General features: G+C 39.0%; 1 pseudogene; it reads right to left on the bottom strand.

Moving 5' to 3' along the window:
- Positions 1-443: 443 nt before the first annotated feature.
- LOC128111578 (elongation factor 1-gamma-like) lies at positions 444-4,984 on the bottom strand (annotated as a pseudogene).
- Between the last annotated feature and the right edge of the window lie 340 nt (positions 4,985-5,324).

Genomic DNA, 5,324 nt, shown 5'->3' with positions numbered 1-5,324 from the left:
TCCTATTAACTTTTTTTCCACTGCTGAAACAAAATATATGATCAAAATAAATGATCAAATCAAACAAGATTTATTTTGTCTCATAGAGTCAAAAGTTTTCTGTTAGTTGTGAGAGGAAGACCTGATAAAACAAATAAGCTGGGCATCACAGAGAGGGGGGAGGGGGTGAGTGAGAGACAGAATGTGAGAGAGGAGGGGGAGGAAAGGAGGAAAAGAAGGAGGGAGACAGGGATGGAGAGAAAGAGCTCACTAACAGGTGTTCTGCATTTTCCTTCTCATTTCAGTACCCCGCCTCATGGATGGTAGTGGCATACAAAGAGTAGGTCTGCCTTTTTGAGGGAAACTGAGATTATTATATCATAATATACATATATATATATATATATATATATATATATATATATTACTAAAATAGAATTACATCATTTCCTTCTGCTGTGGGATGGTCTGTATGTCAAGTGTGTTGCTGATTGGTCAGTAAATAAATCACTGATTGGCCAGTGGCCAGGCAGGAAGTATAGGAGGAGAATAAAGCTGGGAAGTGGAAGGCTGAGTCAGAGAGACACTGCCAGCCACCATGATGACAAACAGCATGTGAAGATGCCAGTAAGCCAGGAGCCATGTGGCAAGGTATAGATTAATGGAAATGGATTAATTTAAGCTGTAAGAACAGTTAGCAAGAAGCCTGCCACGGCCATACAGTTTGTAACCAATATAAATCTCTGTGTTTACTTGGTTGGGTCTGAGGGGCTGTGGGACTGGCAGGTGAGAGAGATTTGTCCTGACTGTGGTGGGCCAGGCAGGAAAACTCTAGCTACATCCTTCTTTTTTTCCCTCCAGTCCCTCCTAGCTACCCTCTCTATTTCACTAAATTGATAGCCTTGTTTTATTTTATTATTCTTACACATGCACACACACACACACACACACACACACACACACACACACACACATATACCTACTGAGACATTTCTGTTGTTTCAATTCATATGGGTTTCATGGCTGACCAGAGCATTTGACCACCAGTAAGGAGTTCATCGGGGGAGAGGATAAATTTCAGTCTCCCTGTAGTCATTAGTTATCTCCAGTTCTTTGTTGATGAGTAATGTTCTCTCTAAATGCTCTCACACAAATGTGTAGTGGAATGCTCTTCTGTTACTGGTGATTATAAAATAGATTAAGCCGACAACACAGAATATGAATATTACAAGGAATAACTCCACTTGGATTCCATGTTTTCCAAAAACTAATCTGTGGGCTGGGGAGATGACTTAGTAGTTAAGAGCCCTGGATGCTCTTCCAGAGTACCCAAATTCAATTCCCAGCATCAGCATGGTGGTTCATAAATTTCTGTAAGTCTAATTCCAGGGGATCGTACCTTTTCTGCACTTCTTTTGAGCACTGGTTGCATTCGGTACACTGACATACATGCAGATACAACACCTGTGCACACACAATAAACAAATAAAAATGAATCAAGAAAAATACATCTGGTGTCAATGTCAAATATAAGGTTTTAGTTCCATTTGTGTATGTGCAGCTTTTTTTGTTTGTTTGTTTGTTTTTGTTTTTGTTTTTTTGTTTTTTCAAAACATGGTTTCTCCGTGTAGTTTTGGTGTCTGTCCTGGATCTCGCTCAGTAGACCAGGCTGGCCTCAAACTCACAGAGATCTGCCTGTCTCTGCCTCCTGAGTGCAGGAACTAAAGGCGTGTGCCACTGCTGCCCAGCTTGAAATGACTTCTTGTTTGTCAAATTCCCATGGATTATCATATGAGGTCAGAAAGATTATAGGAGCCAAACTTGAGAGGAGTAATAGGAAATAATGCTCTCTGGGAATGGCATGTATATTGCAATCATGAACATAAGCAACATTTTTGGCTCCCTGTACCTGACAAGTGGCATACCACCCATGACATGGCACGCTAGATCCTGGTTTCAAACTTGCGCTAACTGAAAGAGGAAGTTTGTCACCCAGATCTAGTAGTCAGAATGGGGCATGAAAGGCTCCGTAAGGTGACCACAGTACATTGGCTACAAGTATAAAAAGTCAAAATACAGTTGCTGAGAAATTACAGAGAGTATAGGAAACTTTAGGAATCTTTTTCTCACACTCTTTAAAAGCTTGACAGTTCTTTGGGTCACTCATTAGCTAGTGTGAGTCTTTGAGGGAATATATTATGATAAAAATAGATTGAGAATTAAAATGTACTTTTCACTGGTTCACTAAGTCTTCCCTGTGTGTGGATGTATACAGGAGAATAACCTGTCAGAGCTCAGATACCTGAAGAAACTGACCATTTTTCCAACACCCATAAAAAAAAAAAGAAAAGGAAAAAGAGCATATAAAGTTTGGAAAATAAATGGTAGAGGAGAATAGGGGAGCATTTGGAGGAAAAGGAATGGTGAGTACTTTTGAAAAACATACAATATATAAACATGTGAATATTAAATTAAAAGATAAAAGTGAAAATAAATGGATAAATAAAAAATTAAACGTCATTTTCTCTCAAAGTTCTTTCATAAAGCAACCACAGGCCCATTCATGAATGTTTGATTCACCTGACATGTAAAAAGTTAGCAACATATGGACTCTGAGAAATATATGATTGTCAGAAAAAAAATAAAAACAAGGAAAACCATCAGTGCTTTGGAGACTCTGATGGCTATTGGTTTAAGATTTTAAATTGTGCTATAAGACAGGGTACATCTGCCTCTAATGTGATCTATTTTACTGTGGTTTCCTGAAAGGGATACTATCAATCAAAACCCGTCTTTTAGAGATCGTTGTTCTTGGTTTCAAAATTCAGGAACTAACTATCCAACTTTGAAACTTGGTGCATGCCTCTCTCTATGAACATATTTTCCAGACAAAATGAAAGGAAGCATCATTGCTATTTTCATCTGCATTTCAATATATTACATGTTCTCACTCATACAAAGAAAGAATAAAGTTGATACGACTTATTTGTAGGCTCTGCTTTATTGCATGTATCTATAAATTAAGCTTAGATATAGCTTTAAAAAAATGGCAGTCTCCTTTAAATGCTTACACCAGATAGTGGTAGCTAGAAATAGAGTTTTACTTTGCTTGCAATCATGTAATTTGTTTCTCTTTCTTGCATGATAGCTTCAGCTGACTTATTGCACTCAACGCTGTGCTGAATGGTAAAATGAGACCTCATTATTTTGTTCTTGGTTTTTAGATTTTTTTTAAATCACTCTTCCATCTATATGAAGTTAGCTGTGCCTATTCCATAAATGTACTTCATCACGTTGAGGACAATTTATTTCTCATTTGTTGGATATATTTTCACTGAAATATTGCTAGATTTTTATCAAATATCTTTTCTACATCTACTGAATCATCTATGAAGATGTATCCTTCAAACACTCTCGATAATATATTAGGTTTATTTTTTTTCTTATTTTAATATTAAAGCAATTTGGTTGTAGTAACTGGACAAATTCCTCTTGCACATTGTAACCTTTTCTTCTACTCTTCAACATTAAAATTACTGGTACTATAATTTGTAGTGGGATAAAATATAAATTTTAGGTGAGAACATTCTTATTTTTTGCAATGTTTAGTTTCCTTTAATGATCCCATCTTCCTTGAAGGGTGGGTGCAGGCAGCTAGGCAACAGCAACACATGATCACTTGAAGATCTTGCCTTGATTGATGGCTTTGCCCACGTGCTGGAAGGCTTCCTCAGAGGAAGAGTACTCTTGAACCAGGATCTGGGTCTCCTCCCCATCAGGACACAATTTCCACTATATACAAGTATATATATATATACTTGTATATATAGACTTGCAGTCCACCTGTCAATTTTGGGTCAGCAGAAAGGCAAGCTCTTGACCTTGGAAGACCTCAATGCCACAAAAGGAGCTGCTATCGGAGGTTCCAAAGAGGATGGCACTAGCAAAAGCACTCTTCCTTAGTTTGTCCAATCGTTGGAGCATTACAGTGATGAGATTGCAACACAGGAAGGTCTAGGTGAGCTCTTCAGGGAAGCAGTACTCAGCATACCACAGGGACCAACCATCCTTAGCAAAGTGCTACCAAAATATGGCAATGATACAGATAGAGTGTCCTCATTGTAGTGCTTATGCTTAAACTCATCCATCAAAAAGGTACTCTTCTGCATTTGAGCGAAAGGATCCTTGGCCTTGGGACTCAGCAGGCAGTGCCTGCTCACGCTTGTACATCTCCTTCTCAGGAGTTGAGACAGCTGTCTTTATGTTCCTCTTTCTGCTCAGTCTGGGGCTTCTGTTTTTCTTCTCATGAACCCTTTTCTTTCCTTGGGATATCCTTTTCAGGCTGGCTCTCTGCAAACTTCTTAGCATCAAACCTGGGCCATCTTCTCACACAGTTTCACCTCTCACAAGACTTCCCAGAACTGGAGCTGGTTAATGCAGATAAGCACCCATCAGTTGGTACTGGGGAAGGCTTGGTGACAACAAGACTTCAAGATCTATTTATAGAGACACAAAAGGGTGCAGAGAACTGTGATATCAGCCAGTGTAACTTGCTCAACCACCAGAAAAATTCATGTCTTCAAGAGAGTGTCCAGAAGCCCCAGCATTTGCTTTACCTCCTCTTTTGTATTTTCAGTGGCCTTTTAATTGTGGTGAATGATGCCCAAGGTAGGAAACACCCAAGTGCTGGTTGCAGGAACAACGTCACTTTCAGCAAAACTCATCCACGGTACCAACTGAGCTTCTGCCTCTGGAATCCTCCCACAGTTCCTCTTTGCTTACACAATAGGCTCTCAACATATAGAATCCATTACCACCCTAAAATGCTGGAACCTCGCTAGCTGGAAATTTTCTGAGAAATTCGGGAGTACGGTTAGTTTGGAAAAAGTAGAAGTAGAAAAGAAGCTGAGAGCACATGGACCTGAGCTCCACTGTACTGAGCAAGCGATGAGGACCTTGAAGGCCCTCCAGTTTTCAGTTTTCAGTACAGGCTCCCAGTTGCCATGGTGAGTCCACAGAGAAAGAGAGTGGGGTTGTCGGTGGTGCCACCAAGTAAGGACAGGGAGACAGGGGCAAAAATTCTTGTTTTTAAGCATCATTTTGTGTACATGAATGTCAAATACATTAAATAATATATATATATATATATATATATATATATTATATAATATATATGTTAATTTATCTGTATCCCATAGGTTTGGCTTAGAGTGTTTGTTTTATGGACCTTAACAAGTTTCCTATTTTCCTTTTCTCTTTTTTTTTTTTTTTTGTTTTTTTTTGAGACAGGGTTTCTCTGTGTAGCTTTGCGCCTTTTCCTGGATCTCGCTCTGTAGACCAGGCTG

This window comes from Peromyscus californicus, unplaced genomic scaffold (assembly GCF_007827085.1).
Source record: "Peromyscus californicus insignis strain IS unplaced genomic scaffold, ASM782708v3 Scaffold_16__1_contigs__length_79575227, whole genome shotgun sequence".
In the NCBI taxonomy this organism is placed as follows: domain Eukaryota; kingdom Metazoa; phylum Chordata; class Mammalia; order Rodentia; family Cricetidae; genus Peromyscus; species Peromyscus californicus.
This window is presented reverse-complemented; position numbering and strand designations above follow the sequence as displayed.